Source organism: Tachyglossus aculeatus, chromosome X2, assembly GCF_015852505.1.
Source record: "Tachyglossus aculeatus isolate mTacAcu1 chromosome X2, mTacAcu1.pri, whole genome shotgun sequence".
NCBI classification, from domain to species: domain Eukaryota; kingdom Metazoa; phylum Chordata; class Mammalia; order Monotremata; family Tachyglossidae; genus Tachyglossus; species Tachyglossus aculeatus.
The window spans coordinates 24,357,785-24,377,080 of NC_052100.1; the positions used below are offsets into that span (position 1 = coordinate 24,357,785).

General features: G+C 39.5%; 1 non-coding gene across 1 annotated transcript; it reads right to left on the reverse strand.

Moving 5' to 3' along the window:
• Positions 1-16,213: 16,213 nt before the first annotated feature.
• Positions 16,214-16,351, reverse strand: LOC119949750. Its single transcript, XR_005457288.1, has one exon. It is a non-coding gene; the product is annotated as a small nucleolar RNA SNORA7 (small nucleolar RNA).
• Positions 16,352-19,296: the final 2,945 nt, after the last annotated feature.

Genomic DNA, 19,296 nt, shown 5'->3' on the forward strand with positions numbered 1-19,296 from the left:
GCCAAATTGCCCTCTAAGTATGTGGAAGAGAAGTCTATCAAGGATACAAGTAGGAGTTCTTAATTAATCAATCGCATCTACTAAGTGCTTGCCAGAGTACAATAGAGTTACTAGACTTGGTCCCTGCCCTCAGGGAGTTTATTCATTCATTCATTCATCCAATCATATTTATTGAGCACTTACTGTGTGCAGAGCACTGTACTAAGCGCTTGGAAAGTACAAGTCGGCAACAGATAAGGACGGTCCCTACCCAACAATGGGCTCACCATCTAGAAGCGGGAGACAGACAACAAAACAAAACATGAAGACAGATGTCAAAGTCGTCGGAACAAATAGAATTAAAGCTATATGCACATCATTAACAAAATAAATAGAATAGTAAACATGTACAAGTAAAATAAATAGAGTAGTAAATCTGTACAAATATATACACAAGTGTTGTGGGGATGGGGAGGAGGAGAGGAAAAAGGGGGCTCAGTCTGGAAAGGCCTCCTGGAGATGAGCTCTCAGTAGGGCTTTGAAGGGAGGAAGAGAGCTAGCTGACAATCCAGAGGGGGAGATAAACACTAAAATACATGATGCTGTTCCATAGCAGTGGGGTATTAAGATATTAACATTAGTGTTGTGGAAGAGAGGAGTTCAAAGGTGAACTTCTAAAGGGAGGACTCAAGTGCATAGGCAGTCCAGTAGGAAGGGAAATGAGCTGAGGAGATGGCACTTAATATAGTGCTTGGAACACAATAGGTGCTCAATAAAGGCGATTGATTGATTAAATGGTGATGACAGGAAGATATATTTAGTTAATGATGGCTCCTTCATAGGGAGGAAATTGATTAGCCTATTCAAGTGTATATGCCCTGTCAAAGGAGATCCACAGTTAGAGCTATAGTCAGAGCAACATAGAGGTCCCCCTCTCCATCCCCCCATCTTACCTCCTTCCCTTCCCCACAGCACCTGTATATATGTATATATGGTTGTACATATTTATTACTCTATTTATTTATTTATTTATTTATTTTACTTGTACATTTCTATCCTATTTATTTCATTTTGTTGGTATGTTTGGCTTTGTTCTCTGTCTCCCCCTTTTAGACTATGAGCTCACTGTTGGGTAGGGACTGTCTCTATGTGTTGCCAATTTGTACTTCCCAAGTGCTTAGTACAGTGCTCTGCACATAGTAAGCGCTCAATAAATACGATTGATTGATTGATTGATTGGAGGCAGCTAACCTGGTGTAGTTCCCAAGTGCTTAGTACAGTGCTCTGCACACAGTAAGTACTCAGTAAATATGATTGATTGAATGAATGAATGAATATAGTGGATAGAGCACAGGCTGGAAGTCCGAAGGTGATGGGTTCTAATATCGGCTCTGCCTCTTGTCTGCTGTGTGAGCTTGGGCAAGTCACTTTACTTCTCTGTGCCTCAGATGCCTCATCTGCAAAATGGGGATCGAGACTGTGAGCCCCACGTGGGACAGGGACTGTGTCACCCGATTTGCTTGTATACACCCTAGCGCTTAGTACAGTTTCTGGCACATAGTAAATGCTTAACAAATACCATTATTACTTTAAGAGAACTTAGGAAAGGTGGTACATGAATGCCATAGAGAGAGCCAGCCATGGGAAATCCTGTTCAGCTGACCTACGTCAGATCCAAAAAGTGATTCAGTTGTAGACAGAGCAAATCAGATCTATTCTCCTCCAGCATCCCAGGTCCTCCTCGTCTCTTCCCGGCCCCTCTGGAACTTCTGGGAAGAAGGGTAGGATGAGTGATGATCAATCAAACATTTCCAAAAACCTAACAAGAGATTCTGTTAACCAACTAACCCCCTTGAAGAGATAATGTCACAGATTAAAAACTGGATTGCTTGCATCCCGGAAGAACTGGTAGAAGATTTTTTAAACAAATCCTAAACCAAACAAAATAAAAAAAATACTTTTAGATGGCTCAAAGTGATAGGGTTCTTCAATATCACAATTTAAATACAAGTTTAGCAAAACCATTACTTTCTAAGGGAATTTTTCCATCTGAATCAAAAAACAATATTGCCAAAGTGCCCCAAGAAAAAAATATTGCATGTTTGATCGTGAAAGTAACCTAAATTACGTCTTCAATAAAGCAGTCAGAATTGATCTGAAAGAACACAATTTTTCAGTCATGTGATTGTGACTGCTTTTCTACTTTTGACAATTAAGTTCACTCTGTGGGTTGTGTGTTGGTGTTCTACAGGTAACAACATAGCTTATCCTATCATTTATTCAAAATCACTTCTGATTATTCATAATTATCAATCTGAATATATTTTAAATGAAGCTGTACTCCAAATTAAATTCACTAATTAACAACTAGGACTGTGCTTCTTTCTATGTGGTGTTTTTCTGCCCTTGACACATATTAAAACTAGTTCTTGCATTCTTGAATTTCATCAGAAAATAAACATTTTCGTTTTATATTGTCCTGTTTAAGTGATAAAGGCAAAGAACAAAAACAGTCTAAATAGTAACTCTTCAGAGTAACTATCCTCTAGTAACTTTTTATAATAATGACTTTAGTGACTTAGCTGTTTGACTTCGGGCAAGTCACTTAACTTCTCTGTGCCTTGGTTACCTCATCTGTAAAATAGGGATCAAGACTGTGAACCCCTAGTGGGACAACCTGATAACCTTGTATCTATCCCAGTGCTTAGAACAGTGCTTGGCACTTAGTAAGCGCTTAACAGATACCAACATTATTATTATTATTATTTTAGTAATAGTAGTGTTCCTCTAGACTGTAAACTCCTTGTGGGCAGGGAATATGTCTCCCAACTCTGTTATATTGCACTTTCTCTCAAGTGCTTAGTATAGTGCTCTATACAGAAAACATTGAGAAAATTGACTGATTGATTTAAATCATGACTCATCAAGAAATGCATTAATCCAAGTCTTTTTTGGGTCCTCAAACATCCCATTTTGGTGGTATTCTGTGCAGCAAACCAAGCTGGGGTAGTGGAGCAAATTAAGGGCCATAATAGGAGGAGAGTCAGGAAGATTACCCTTCTCTTTCCTTCTTTCTCAGGTCAGAAGTGGGTTAGAGATGAACCACCACAAATGCCTTCTCAGAGAAACACATATGTACTGTCCAGTTAAACTGTGCTATGTTGAGCAGTAACTCCATGCTCGTGAGCGACTGTGTTTCTGGACCTTATCGTTGGTGATTTTGACTTCTGTGGGCCTGCAGAGAACTGAACCCTACCGAACCAGGCATTATCCATGGTCACTTTCCAAAGAAATGATGGAACATTCCATCCTTTCCCTTTTTTATACATTTTATGCCATGAAACCCTACCAAAGATAGAATAGCAAGAGTGAAGTATTGAAAACTTATGCTGACAGCTGGACTAAGAAACTTGGTGCCAGGTCAAAGGTTGTCACAAAGAATGGATTGGCCTTCTGGTCTTTCTCACCGATTTCCTGTAACAGGAGGAATTTAAAGATGTTTGACTTGAAGTCACAGTGCCACAGCTCTGAAGGAGAAATAAATATATATGCAGCTCTTAGTAACTTTGAAGTTGCCGTTTGGTCAACATAGGGCTAAAATTCCACATTTTATCTGGGCTTTCTAACATATCCTAGAAGAACTAAGTGTAGCTTGTCATTCTACAAATGACACAATTCCAAATAAAGTGAGGTGAAGCACATGATGTTTCTTCGGCTTCTCCCTTAAGATTTGGATCCCAGATAGAATTTTATCCTGGACAGTCATCTTGGAACAAATGGTTGGCTTTTTCACATATAGCCATTCTATCATCACGCCTCAGATGAGTTTTTGCACCTTGAGAAGTAAGGCAGGGAATGGGACTGATTTTTTTCTTTCTCCCAGACAGTCAATCAATCAATTGTATTTATTGAGTATAAAGCACTTGGGAGAGGTCAACACAAAAATATAACAGAAATGTTACCCGCCCACAACACGTTTACAGTCTAGACGGGGAGACAGACATTATTATGAATAAATAATACAGTTATGTACATAACTGCTATCGGGCTAGGGGGCCGGGTGGTGAATAAAAGGAGCAAGTCAGGGAGATGCAGAAGGGGGTGGGAAAAGAGGAAATGAGGGCCTAGTCAAAGACCACCTCTTGGAGATGTGACTTCAATCAGGCTTTGAAGGTGAGGAGAGTAATAATTGGGTTTGGTTACCACTAACAGTCAAACCTTGTAGTGTAAAACAAACCTACTCAAATGGAATCACTGTAAATGATGACACCTGATGATATTGAATTGTTGGTGAGCTGCTCTGTACACTCATTCATTCATTCAATCTTATATATTGAGCACTTACTGTGTGCAGAGCACTGTACTAAGCACTTGGGAAGTACAAGTCAGCGACATATAGAGACGGTCCCTACCCAACAACGGGCTCACAGTCTAGAAACACTCCAGTCCATGACAGCCATTTAACACATAATCTATTCCTTACATTATAGGGCTCTGAGCAGTGCACACCAGGAGAACATATTCCTGGTGTCCCTGTTGTGTTATTTACCTCTGCTCTGAGCAGTTAAGTCCACCACAGTCATTTAGTAAATTATCAGTTTTCTTATTGGCCCTAAATTGTGCCTAATTAAAAATCTGACCTCTACAAACTAGTCCTCTTCCTAAAGAGACAGAACATAAACAGGAAAAATCAGCTAATTGCTGCAAAAACTGCTTTTGTGGCACTGTAATTGGACCTCAGTGAAACAAATGAACCCACTGGGGATTCCCTAATGAATGTTTAACTGCAAACAGTAGTCGGGCACTTAAGCAGCTAGGCTGATGGTCCCTAATGAAATCAAATAAAATCAAATAAAAGAATCTGGCATTTTTACTAACCAGATTTCTTGGCACTGTGACATGAACAATAATATATTTCTGAGTAAAAAAAAAATCTACAGAAAAGCTTCAAATTAGGCAATGAAAATGTGGTTGAAATGGCTTGGTTTACTCAAAAAAAACCCCAACCACCTCTGAATGACATATGCTGTTTAATTTCACACATGGCGCCTTTCTTTCTCTTTTTTTGAAGCTTCTTAAAGAAAGGACAGAAATCCAGTTAGAAATTTTCTTATAGACTTTTGTTAAGGTGTCATTTCTTTTGCTTTGATTCACAGTGAAATTTCCGGGCATCAGTCAAATATTGTTATCAATGCTACATAATGTGAGTATTGTTTCTTCCAGAAAATGCACTAGTTGCATTCATCAAAGGAATAACTGGGAAATGTCTCTTTTCAATTTCCCTACACAGTGTTTAGAATTAGTTTAATTTGGTACTTCAAGTTTATGTTCATTGCTGTACATAGATATATATTTGGCCCATTTTTACCAGCAACCTTTACCAGTTGCATCTCAAGTCTCCTAATTTTTTCAACTGTATTTATTAATTATGGTACTTGTTAAGGTTTACTACGTGCCAAGCACTATCCTAAGCACTGGGCTAGCTACTGTCCTATCATAACAGACACAGACCCTGTCCCATGTGGAGCTTACAGTCCCCTTCTAGACTGTGAGCCCACTGTTGGGTAGGGACTGTCTCTATATGTTGCCAACTTGTACTTCCCAAGCGCTTAGTACAGTGCTCTGCACACAGTGAGCGCTCAATAAATACGATTGATTGATTGATTGATTAAAGGGGAGGGAGAATGAGTATTTAATCCCCACTCTTTTGTTGTTGTCGCTATGGCACTGGTCTGCTGTGTGGCCTTGGGCAAGTCACTTCACTTCCAGATGCCTCATTTACCTCATCTGTAAAATGGGGATTAATCAATCAATCAATCAATCGTATTTATTGAGCGCTTACTGTGTGCAGAGCACTGTACTAAGCACTTGGGAAGTACAAGTTGGCAACATATAGAGACAGTCCCTACCCAACAGTGGGCTCACAGTCTAGAAGGGGGAGACAGAGAACAAAACAAAACATACTAACAAAATAAAATAAATAGAATAGATATGTACAAGTAAAATAAATAAATAAATAGAGTAATAAATACGTACAAACATATATACATGTATACAGGTGCTGTGGGGAAGGGAGGGATTAAGACTGTGAGCCCTTTGCAAGACAGGTACTGTTTCCAACCTGATTTCCTTGTACCCACCCAGGGCTTAGTAAAGGTGCTGGCACACAGTAGGCACTTAATAAATACCACAATTATTACTATTATTATTATTAAGTTCTTACTATGTGCCAGATACCATACTAAGTACTGGGTAGATACAAACTAATCAAGTTGGACACAGTCCATGTCCCACATGGGGATCACAATTTTAATCCTCATTTTATAGATAAGGTAACTGAATCACAAAGAAGTTAAATGACTTGCCCAAGGTCACACAGTAGCCAAGTGGTGGAGCCAGGTTTAGAACTCAGGTCATTCTGACTCCTAGGCCTGTGCTCTAGGATATCCTACTTCTCCACTTGAATTCTCTGTGCCTTAGTTACCTCATCTGTAAAATGGGGATTAAGACTGTGAGGCTCACTGTTGAGACATTCTTCTTTTTTTAGGACAAAAAATATAACACTATTATTACTTTTCATTATTATTTTCCATACGGCTATGGATAGATAATGGAGGCATGGATATATAATGATGTTGCAACTTTTCTTTAACTTTTTAAAGCTAGATTCAGCGCATTGTTTTAGACGTTCCCTATGATACATTCACACTGTTACGTTCCAGGTAAATGTACTCTTTCTTCCATTTCCCATCTATGAATTTTTCCCTGTTACAAACTGTATAGGTGTGAGTCCTCTGAAAAAAAAAATTCCTTGGGCTTTTCATATACTGTAACTGATTTTCTGCCTCTGGCACTAGGTAGCATTTTCTTGAATTAATTGACAGTGAATGCTGATTCTCATATGATTAGAAAATTTGATATTTGTTGTACTCCATAGTATCAGTGATACTCCATTCAGTTTCCATCTTGAGGGAGTGGGGTGACTGGAAATTCTGATCAAAGGCCTGCAAAAATAGTCAGGAACTATAGACCACAGTGCAAATTTTAGAAAAGAGAAAGCCTCCAGCTTAATGGTAAAATATTTGAGAAATGGGATAAAACTTGAATTTAAAGGATGAAAATTAAAATAGAATTATTCCTTCAGAAAGTCCAATCAAATTCATCAAAATATCAATTTAATCACAGTTTTCCGGCTGCTTATCACCTGTTTATTTTACTTAGGGGAGTACTTAAGATCAAGGTAATGATGACTCTCCAAAAATGAAATGTTCTAAGAACAGGATGACTGCTAATCTTAACTTCTTTGGAGAGAGGAGTTTTTAAAAATGCCATTTTCAGCCTGGAAAGAGCCTTATCAATTTAGTTTCCGAATTGAAGCCCACTGTTGGATAGGGACCGTCTCTATATGTTGCCAACTTGTACTTCCCAAGCGCTTAGTACAGTGCTCTGCACACAGTAAGCGCTCAATAAATACGATTGATTGATTGATTATGAATGAATAATGAAAATGTGCTTGGCAAGTATAAAGTGTTACACACTGGTACAGTGCTATACCTCAGCACTATCATTCATTCATTCATTCATTCAGTGAACATACAGCATTAAAGGAAAAAGTGTGAAGTGTATAGTTTTCCATGGGAAAGAATGTAAAGTACCTAAATGAATTCCCAGGACCTGAAACATTGACCAAAACAATATTCAATATATTAAAACACAAATAAATGTTGGTACCTTATGAAATAGTATTGCAAATCTGTACCAGTAATGATTTCAAAAACTTTGAGATATAGGTTTTTGTGAACATATATAAAGCCATTATTTCACCTTTAAACTGTTATGTTTCACATATTTTCAAGGAAAGGCAACACCTTGTGCTAGCACATCATCCATTATCTATGCTAAATAGGCTATTGTCAGGTGTAAAATAGAAATAACTTTGATCTCTTGACTGAGCAGCTCCAATAATGCAACGGGAGGGGAAGAGAAGTGCTTCAACCAAGATAAATTTTGCGGCATTATCTTGAAGTGAGGGAGCATTAGGGAGGGTATTTATTGAGTGTCTACTTGTTGCAGTACACTGTAATAGATGTCTGGGAAGCACAGCACACAGCATTAAAAAAAGTGACATATTTCCCACTTACACTGACCTTTCACTCCATCTGAGGAGACAGGCACATTAAAATATATAGCACTGTGTGTAAATACTTACAGATATTTACACAAAGTGCTAGTGTGAACTCTTGTCATTAGGAGTGGGCTCTCACAGTGGAGGGGCTGTCTCCCCCTTCTAGACTGTGAGCCCGTTGTTGGGTAGGAACCGTCTCTATATGTTACCAACTTCTGCTTCCCAAGCGCTTCGTACAGTGCTGTGCACACAGAAAGTGCTCAGTAAATACGATTGAATGAATGAATGAATGTCCCAATACTTTTGATTTTGTTAACTTTCCTCTCTGGAATCAGCAGTTGGAAATGTACAACCAATTTTGGTTTAATTCTAAGTGGCCTGAAAAAAAACAAAGGCAAACAAATCAAAAAGAGTAACCTTAAATCCTTGGTGGCTTCTCCCTTCTATGACACCTAGATCTCCTTCTTGGTTTGGGGAAGAGTTGAGGGGAAATATTTTTCCCCTGTCCCCATCTCCCCCTTTTAGACTGTGAGCCCACTGTTGGGTAGGGACTGTCTCTACATGTTTCCAACTTGTACTTCACAAGCGCTTAGTACAGTGCTCTGCACACAGAAAGCGCTCAGTGAATACGATTGAATGAATGAATGAATGTCCCAATACTTTTGATTTTGTTAACTTTCCTCTCGGGAATCAGCAGTTGGAAATGTACAACCAATTTTGGTTAAATTCTGAGTGGCCTGAAAAAAAACAAAGGCAAACAAATCAAAAAGAGAAACCTTAAATCCTTGGTGGCTTCTCCCTTCTATGACACCTCGATCTCCTTCTTGGTTTGGGGAAGAGTTGAGGGGAAATACTTTTCCCCTCTCCCCATCTCCCCCTTGTAGACTGTGAGCCCACTGTTGGGTAGGGCCTGTCTCTATATGTTGCCAACTTATACTTCCCAGGTGCTTAGTACAGTGCTCTGCACACAGTAAGCGCTCAATAAATATGATTGATTGATTGATTGATTGATTGATTCAGAGATGAAACATTACATTTGGATACTTAAATGCACTTAAGTGAACTTGTTTTCATTAGGTTCTAAGATACTGCTTGAATGTATTTTCCCACTGCTGAGATGATTGTATCCCTGCGGTCTCCAGGAGTTCAGGAAACATGGGACTTCACATCCTACCTGTTCTCTTCTCTGCTATTTCCCACCTGACTGTCTTCATTACTCCCAAGTCAAGCTTATAAGTGTCCCTCCTCTTGACTTTCCTGCCTCCTCCTCATCTCTCATATTGTTCCCTAGGCTTGGAACTTCTTCCCTCCTCTTGTCACATCTTCATTCTGTACTCTCCAAGCAACTAGTACAGTTTACCATACCAAGGGGACACTCAGTGAATGCTACTGCCACTACTGCTACTACCAGTAATAGTAATAATACTGTACTTCTATTTCCAGCTCTGCCACACGTCTGCTGTGTAATATTGGGCAAACAGCATGGTGTAGTGGATAGAGCACGGGCCTGGGAATCAGAAGGTCATGGGTTCTAATCCCAGTTCTGCCACTTGTCTGCTGTGTGACTTTGGGCAACATGTGAAGGAGTCACTCCACTTCTCCATGCTTCAGTTATCTCATCTGCAAAATGGGGATTGAGACTATGAGCCCAACTTGGGTCAGGGACTGTGTCCAACCTGATTTGCTTGTATCTAACCCAGCGCTTAGAATAATTACTAGTCACTTCTCTGGGCCTCATTTACTTCATCTGTAAAATGGGGATAAAAGTGTGAGCCCCACGTGGGATAGGGCCTGTGGCTAGTGGAAAGAGACCGGGCTTGGGAGTCAGAGGTCATGGGTTCTAATCCCAGCTCTGCCACTTGTTAGCTGTGTGACTTTGGGCAAGTCACTTAACTTCTCTGGGCCTCAGTTTCCTCATCTGTAAAATGGGGATGAGGACTGTGAGCCCCATGTGGGACAAACTGATTACCTTGTATCTACCCCAGTGCTTAGAACAGTGCTTGGCATATAGCAAGCACTTAACAAATGCCAATATTATTATTATTATTAACTGGTATCTACTCCAGTGTGTAGAACACTGCATTAGTAAATGCTTAACAAGTATAATTATAAGAATTGCTATTATTATTGTTATTATTATTATTATGTCTCTGCTTGTCTAAAAGGGAACACAGGGAAATGCAGTCCCTAAAAAGAAATACAAGAAAGCAAAAGGTGGGCAGATTTTTTTATAGGAGCCTTGATTTTCATTGGGGGAGACAGTGTGGCTTAATGGAAAGATCATGAGACTAGGAATCAGGAGACCCGTCTTCCATCCCCTCTCTGCCATGGGCCTTCTAGGTAATCTCAGATTAGTTTTGTAACCACCCTGGGCTTCAATTTCCTCATCTGAAAAATGGGGGTGGGATCGATTGTAAGCCCCTCGTAGGGTAGGGATGGTGTCCGATCTAACCTTTTATCTATCCCAGTGCTTTGCACATATTTGGCATTTAATAAATACCTAACTATCGTATCTGCTTGCCTTATGTGTGTCTCCTTTCTGCACAATCATTGCTTGGTATCCTGTCACCCTACATTCTCCTCACATGTGCCGTCCACTGGAGCTCTGTTGCTGTGAAGTGAGCATTATTTCAGAGCCTCAGGTAGGTCTAAGTCTCAAAGCCACATAGAAGGCTGGACATACCAACAAGTTTTAAAGTTGGAGTCTAAGTAGGTATAGGATCTATATCAGTTCAGCCATCAGTGTCCTGATGTTATCTGATATGGCAATTTACCGTCAGAATCGTCATTCCCGAACATCGTGTCAGCAGAAAATATGACTAGAACCCACCAATTCTAATTATGAATTGCAATTTGTAGCAGCAACAGAATCCATGTTTTGGCACTGGAAAATTCACAAAGCTTATGTGGCAAATGATTCATTTTGTTATGTGGTATTGATAAAAGCCAAGAAGGACATTTTATCATTTCTATTTGTTTAGTTATTTTCCACTGAGGAACTGAAAGCATGGCATAGACCCCATCTCATTAAGCATCACAGTACCTTAAAGAGATAGATAGGTATTGTTATTTTCTCATTTTTTTTCTGTTAATTGAGGTTCTGAATGTTCTATGATTTTTCAGTATTGGATTTAGTGGCTCAACTTATTATAAACACATTTCTACACGTTACTGCACACACACACACAAAATCAATACCCAAAACCTGATTATATTTAAATCTGTCAGATATGGAGCTTTATACAATGAAACTCTAAGTTGTAGAAAATCTAGGTGGAAGATTGAATTTTTGAAGTTCACTTTTAAGAAAGAGAGACATTCCCCTAAGAACTGTGAGCTCCCTCCCTGTGGACAGGGAACATGTCTACTAGCTCTATTGCATTTTCCCAAATGCTCAATTCAGTGCTCTGCAGAGTAGCGCCCAATAAATACCATTGATTTATTCAGGGGTCAATGTGAGCTTGCTGCAATGCATGCTCTAACTCCACATATGTCTTAGTTAAAGTGGAGTTGACATTTCTTTTGCACATGTACCATATTTCTAGCAGTAGTTTTGATGCATTCTATCACATTGGTAGTAGAAATGGGCAGGTTTCCAATGGTTTTCAATGTAAAGTTGGATGATTTTCCATAACTTGGCCTTCACATCCTGTGGGAGCTGCCAGAACGAGATTCTCAAAAGCATTTATTGAAAGTGCAGGCCATGCAAGAAAGGTTCAGAGCAAATTCATCACCAATACTTTGGACTTGATCTTGCATAAAAAAAGATATATCGTGACAACTCGAAGACAATTTTTTTTATGATTTAGTTTGGAAAATTGATTCTCTGCTAAATACTTGAACTCAATTGCTTCCTCTAGAATTTTTAAACTTCTATTTGCCAGAATGTGGGATATATTTAATGTTGTCTTAAATATTTTCCAGCCTACAAAGTCTAGCCATTGACATTATTTTCAATCAAAAACCAAGAATTGGGTTTTCAGAATATCTTGTATTTGGCTTTAGAAGGAATGAGCAGGAGGTGGGGAATTAGAAATCCACACATTTTCTCGCCCTTGTTCAAGTATGACCTAGTTGAGTAAAATCAGTTTCTTAGCTTAACCAGACAATGTGAAGTAAAGAATTAATGCACTCATCTGAACATCTGATATGAGAGCAGTGTGGAGATGAGAAGCAGCGTGGCTCAGTGGAAAGTGTTTGTGCCAAGAAGTCTAATCCCAGCTCGACTACTTGCCTGATGTGTGATTTTGGACAAGACGCTTAACTTTTCTGTACCTCAGTTTTCTCATCCATAAAATGGGGATTCAATACCTGTTCTCCCCCTCCATTTAAGTGCGAGCCCCAAGTGGGGCAGGCATTGTATCTGACCTGTTAAATTGCTTCTACCCAATACTTACTGAGAACAATGTTTTGCACACTGTAAGCATTGAGCAGATGCTATTATCATTATTAGTGGTAGTAGTACTAGTAGTAGTAGTAATAATAATGATAATGAAGTGAGCAAACTTAAAGACCCAGAGCAGAGCATTAGGAGATGCCCAAGGTAAGAGGATGAGAGTGAGAGGAGTAGCCAGAGAACAAAACGAGTAGACAAGCTCTCCACCAGCCATCTGCTTCCTTCTATTTCTCAGTCTGACCATGATTTCCAGAGCCATTCATATCTCCTTCATCCCTATTACCATCCTCTCTACCTGGGAAAATAAGCCTTATAGTTCTACAGACTATCAAACTAGGATCTGCCCCCAGAAGGTCAATACTGACCAGGTCTGCTCAGGGATTCTGATTTGGGACAATCTAAATAACTGAGGGTGGCTGCCCACCCTCAGCCAATCCTGATAAAAATCCAACAAGCGTGGACAGATTCTGAGCCTTTCTCCTCCCACCAGGCAGAAAATGACAGCAGAATGGCACTTGAAGACCAATTTCTGTCTTTCAGTTGTGGCATCAAGCTGGATTAATCAAACAATCAATAGCATTTATCCAGTGTTTACTGTGTGCAGAGCACTTTATTAAGTGCTTGCGAGATAACAAAAAATGAAGTTGGTAGATATGGTCCCTTCCTTCAAGGATCTTAAAATCTAGTGAGGGAGACAGACATTACAATAAATTGCAAAAAGAGGAAGGAGCGGAGAGTAGGACTATGTACAATAAGTGTGGGGTTAGGGTGGGGTGAAAATCAAAGTGCTTAATAATAATGATAATAATGATGTTAAGCATTTCCTATGTGCAAAACACTGTTCTAAGCATTGGGAGGGATAGAAGGTAATCAGGTTGTCCCAAGTGGGGCTCACAATCTTTATCCCCATTTTACAGATGAGGTAACTGAGGCCCAGAGAAGTGAAGTGACTTGCCCAAAGTCACACAGCTGACAAGTGGTTGAGCCGGGATTAGAACCCACGACCTCTGACTCCCAAGCCCGGGCTCTTTCCACTGAGCCACGGGGTGCAGACTCAAGTGCAGAGGCAATGCAGAAGGGAGAGCCAGTAGGATGGGGAAATGAGAGGTTAGTCAGGGAAAGCTTCTTGGAAGAGATGGGATTTTAGTAGTGCTTTCAAGATGGGGAGAGTGGTACTCTGTCAGATTTGAAGTGGGAGGGAGTTCCATGGAGGAGTCTGTCAGATATGAAGTGGGAGGGAGTTCCACGAAGGAGTCTGTCAGATATGAAGTGGGAGGGAGTTCCACGAAGGAGGGAGGATGTGACGGAGAGGTCTTCAGTGAGAGAAATGAGATTGAAGTACAGTGAGAAGATTGGTTTTAGAGACTGTAAATATAAGAGAAGCTGAGATCTGGAAAGGGAGGAGAAACCAAGGCATGGGAAAATTGGTTGACTGTGGTTCACTCTTGTTGGCTCCTGTTCCCCCTCGTTAACATAAGAACCCTAATTTTGCATAGTTAAACACTAATTGACTAGCAATTCCAGAAAGCGCCACTGAGGTGATGAACATGAGAATATGATCTTTTCAGAGTTCTGTTTACGGTTGTCTCAGTAGCCCAAAGGCTACATTGAGGATCGGTTTGAAGGATGCCACCTTTTCAATAATCCTCAGGATTAAAGATGAGCCTTTTAAGTTACCTAATTTTCCTCTAAATTATCCCACTAAAGTGTCTATAAATCTATCAAAAAACTAATTTAATTTTATAATTTGTCTTAATTTCTCCTAGTGTGCAGTTACTATGTACCAAGCACTGCGCTAAGGACTGGAGTAGGAGATATAGTAACCCAACATTGACCCAAAATGAATGAATTTATCCTTCTTGAGCCTATTGATATTTTCAGCCCCCCATAAATCCTATGATAGTAAAACATCAGCACTGATTTTAAATTCTGTCCTTCAGAAATACAAAATTTTATAGTGTATGCTGATTTGGCTAGAATTGAATCTCCTTAATGTATATTACACTGTACATTGTACTGCTATGTGAAATGCATATTTGAAGGGAGAATAGTTTTTCTAATTAGAGTGGCAAAGAATGTGGGGAAATTGGATTGATAGCAGAGCAGCAACATGAGGTTTTGTTTCTCTTGTATGTCCTGTTTATCATCTAGTAGCTCATATCTAGGCTCATATCACAGGTTGGCATACTGAGAGATTTTAATATGAACAAATAAACTACATTTATGCTTTGATACTATGTCATCCTGCTATAGTCAGACAGGAATGGGCTGATTATATAACCAAAATGTGGTTTGGTTTGTGTCCTAGATTTTTACTAGATTTAAAAGTACTGCTGAACCTCTTCAAAAGTACATTTGATTTCAAATTGCCAACAATCACCAAGAGTACATTAAAGTTATTGCTTTGCTCCATGTTAACAATTTTTCTTTATAATTTCTGAACCACCGAGTGTGCTGGTGTTTTGTTCATTTTTACCAAGAGAATCATAAGGGTGAGTATTTCTCTGGAATCATTTTCCAGCCTTCAGGTAGGACCAGTGGGGCAAGAATCCCAACAGGTTGCAATAATAATGATATTTATTAAGTGTCTCCTATGTACCAAGGACTCCACTCAGGGTCGCAACCGGAGAGTTTCCAGTACTCTACCGGTCTTGACTACGGAGGAGAGAGCCAAAAGCAGAGACATATCCATTCCATTCTTAGCTTGGGCAGTGGCTAGTGAATGGATGGCAATCTGCTACAAGTCAAAACTCACCTATGATGGGCAGCAATGGCATAGGATAAAGTTTAGAGTGGAGACTCAAGTTTACCAGTGGAATTAGAATCCAGATCCTCTTACTCCCAGGTCAGTGTTCTTGCTTCTACAATAACTAATAATGATGGCATTTATTAAGTGCTTACTATGTGCTAAGCACTGTTCTAAGCGCTGGGGAGGTTATAAGGAGATAAGGTTGTCCCACGGGGGGCTCACAGTCTTAATCCCCGTTTTACAGATGAGGGAACTGAGGCCCAGAGAAGTGAAGAGACTTGCCCAAAGTCACACAGCTGACAATTGGCTGAGCTGGGATTCAAACCCATGACCCCTGACTCCAAAGCCCAGGTTCTTTCCACTGAGCCACACTGCTTCTCTGATCTAGAGAAGCAGGAAAGTTCAACATCACATGATACATTCTCTTCTGCCATCTTGTATAAATAGTAGTAGTAGTAGTAGTAGTAGTAGTAGTAGTAGTAGTAGTAGTAGTAGAAATAGTAGCAGTGGCACTTTTTGAGCACCCACTGGTACAGTGTACTAGGTGTCTGGGGAGTACAGACTATCTGAATGACATATACACTGATGGAGGCTAACAAAAAATCTTTACAAGTAGAGGGATTAAAAACAAGCAAATAAAGCTAACCATCAACCTAATTACTAAGGAGGGTGCAAATAAATTGATTAGTGCTAGAGTTGACTGAAAGGATGATAGCTTGAAAATTAGATTATAAATACAGATTTCGTTTCTTAATTGAGTCATTTCCTACCCATAGCGACTCTGTGGACACATCTCTCCCAGAACGCCCCACCTTTATCCACAATCATTCTGGTAGCATATCCATAGAGTTTTCTTGGTAAAAATATGGAAGTGGTTTACCCTAGCCTTCTTCCCCACAGTAAACCTGAGTCTCCACCCTCTACTCTCTCCCATTCAGGAACTGCGCAGCACAGGGGAGTTTTGACTTGTAGCCGATTGCCTTCCACTCACTAGCCACTGCCCAAGCTAGGAATGGAATGAGTCTGCCTCTGTTTGACTCTCCCTCCTTTAACCAAGGCTGGGAGAGTACTGGAAACTCTCCAGGTGCGATCCTGAGAGGGGAAATACAGATTCATTAGATTATAAATCTAATTTATTTGTATTATAAAAGCAGATTTGCAGCAAATGTTCTCCACTAAGATTTTTTTTAATAAACAGTTGCAATAGAACAGAGTCCAGGCTTGGCGTGGAGATCTGTGCAACACTAGCAGGTTCCATTTATAGGGATCATTATGTGACAGATGATGCTTCTGAATCTATTGCAACATTTTCCACGGTGAAGTCCAGTCATTTCTTCTCAGCTGACACAGACTCTTAGAGCAAAAGGTGATTTTTCTGTTCTAAGCTGTGTTCAAGCTTCAAAATTATATGGAAATTTGGAACATTATTCAAATTAATGATAGAGTTTATTCTGCAAACGCAGCCTTCCTATTTGGACAGTAGTTTGCTGTTTTCCTATTGTCTGCCATTACCCTGGTTCTGGTGTTAAAAATATTGCAATTGATCACTGTTCTCTATTTGTTATTTGGGCCATTCAGGTCTACATATGGCTTATTATGACTGACCTAAAACAACCAAGTGCAGTATTCAGTGCACTTTAAGAATCACTTTCAGAAAATGAAGTGAACTTCTTTCTAGTGGCCAATGGCTCAGGGAGTCAATCCTATGGAATATGAATTTTGTGTGCTAAACCCACTCCTCACCCTTGAGAAGCTGTGTGGCCTAATGAGAAACACCACGAGTTTGGGAGTCAGGTGAACTGGGTTCTAATCCCGGCACTGCCACGTATCTGCTGTGTGACCTTGGGCAAGTCACTTAAGTTCTCTGTGCCTCAGTTTCTTCATCTGTAGCACTCCTTGCCCCAGCAGGAACACAACAGGCAGGACAAGAGAATTGGAGTGGTTCATCACAAACCATTGGCATTAGAATCAATCCTGAAGTCTCCTGACACAGACTCATTCATTGTCCCTGTTGGGAGACTCCATGGTCATTATGTGCCAAAGAACAAGGGTAGTTGGAAAATAGTAATGATGGTCATAATAATAATGATAATAAAATAATGGCAGTGGACCAAGTGCTGGGGTGGATATAAGCAAATTGGGTTGGACACAGTCCGTGTCCCACATGAGGCTCACAGTCTTAATCCTCATTTTACAGCTAACTGGGGCACAGAGAAGTTAAGTAACTTGCCCAAGGTCACACGGCAGACATGCGACAGAGTCAGGGTTAAACCCCAGGTCCTTCTGACTCCCGGGCCTGTGCTCTATCCACTAGGCCATGATATCAAATGAAGTCCCCATCCCAACTGGAGCTCATAATCGAAGACGCATAGGCATTAGTGTCTGCATCTCTGATTTTCAGATGAGGAAACAGAGGCATGGAGTAGGTGCATGACTTGCCCAAGGCCTCATGACAGGCCAATGGCAGAGTGTGGATTAGAACCTAAACATCTTGACTCCTGATACCATGGTCCTTTGACTAGGCTAGACTGCTCTCAATTTTTTTCCAAACATTTCTTTTTTCCTCATTCGGGAAATACCTGGTTTATAACTGATTTATCATCTCTACATTTGAAGATACATATCTTTTCTACCTAAGTGTGTTTTTTCTTTCATCTTTTCTTATGTGTCTATAGCCAGGCCTTTCCCCACAGATTTACTCCTCCACAGATTTCTTTTTAGCAAACTATGGGGTTTTTTTTTTTAGCAAACTTTGTCTTCTGATCACGTCAGAGGACAAGAAAGAGACCTCAAAAGAAGACAGTCATTTTAAGGAAAATTCCTTCTTCATTATAACAACAGTAATAGTAGTCCTTCTTTAATAACAATTGAAATCTTGAAAAATATATAGTTTATGAATCCCAAATCCTGATTATTAGAACTCATCAATAATTGTGAATGTAACTATGTACAATAATTAGCATGTTGGTTTCATAGATCAAACAAAGCTTGGAGGTTGGCTGAAAAAACAGACCTAAAATAACCTCTTTCTGCATGAGTGTGTTATTTTGATTTTGTAGCTATGAGCGCATTAACTAGAATACCTCACCAGTTAAATTGCTTTCATCTGCTTTATTAGCTGTATTTTGGTGGAAAGAGAATGAAAACAAAGGATTTTAAATAGCAAAAATTATATGGCAGCTTAGCCTTTGGGGGGAAATTTCTTATTAGGAGACCACATTAAGTGTGCCTCTGATGACCTTCCTGCACAAACAGGAAGTCCATATGTCATCTGAAGAGATTAGTCTAGAGCCTTAATCATAATAAATACATTAGCTGCTTAAAAAAATAAAACAAAACTCCAAGCCCTACTTTTTTTTGGCTTCAATTAGAATTCTGAGATTAATAAGGTATGGGAAAACTGATAGCTAAATTTTTTCATGTTAAAAGCCTCATTTGCAAAAAGACAAAGTAAATGGAAGAAAAATAATTTATGCAGTGAACTGCTAATCCAGCTGTTTTGCTTCTGGGCTTAATTGGATTTACCTAGAATTGATATTTGGTGTCAGCATGTGTTATATCATCAGCACAAGCAATAGTTACCAAACAAAAAGGCGGGTGTGTGGAAAATGTAAACTCTAAGACTTCAGAAAAACACCTAAACCAAAACTGAAACATGAATTTGACTCAGGATTTGCATAACCACTTTTGTTTAATTTATGCTATAGATTGAAAATTCCAGTTTGATGGTATTTCATCTCAGTTTTTTTTCTTTTTATTTTCCTATGACAATTGAGTCTAGCCTAGAGAGTGGGAAACCAGAGTCCAATAAAACAGTGTTGGAAATGGTTATTCATCTCAACCTTGCTGCTAAAAAAAAGTGCATCATGTCTAAAAGCAGGTGTGTGATATCTGCATTCCAAAAGAAGACACACATCCTTGTTCACAGTACCAAGGACAAAATCTTGACTGTTTCGGTATTAGCTTCTTGGAAATAAAATTGGATATGTTCCCTTTTCCAGAATTGCACATATGCACATACATACATTAAAATTATAACAATCTTAT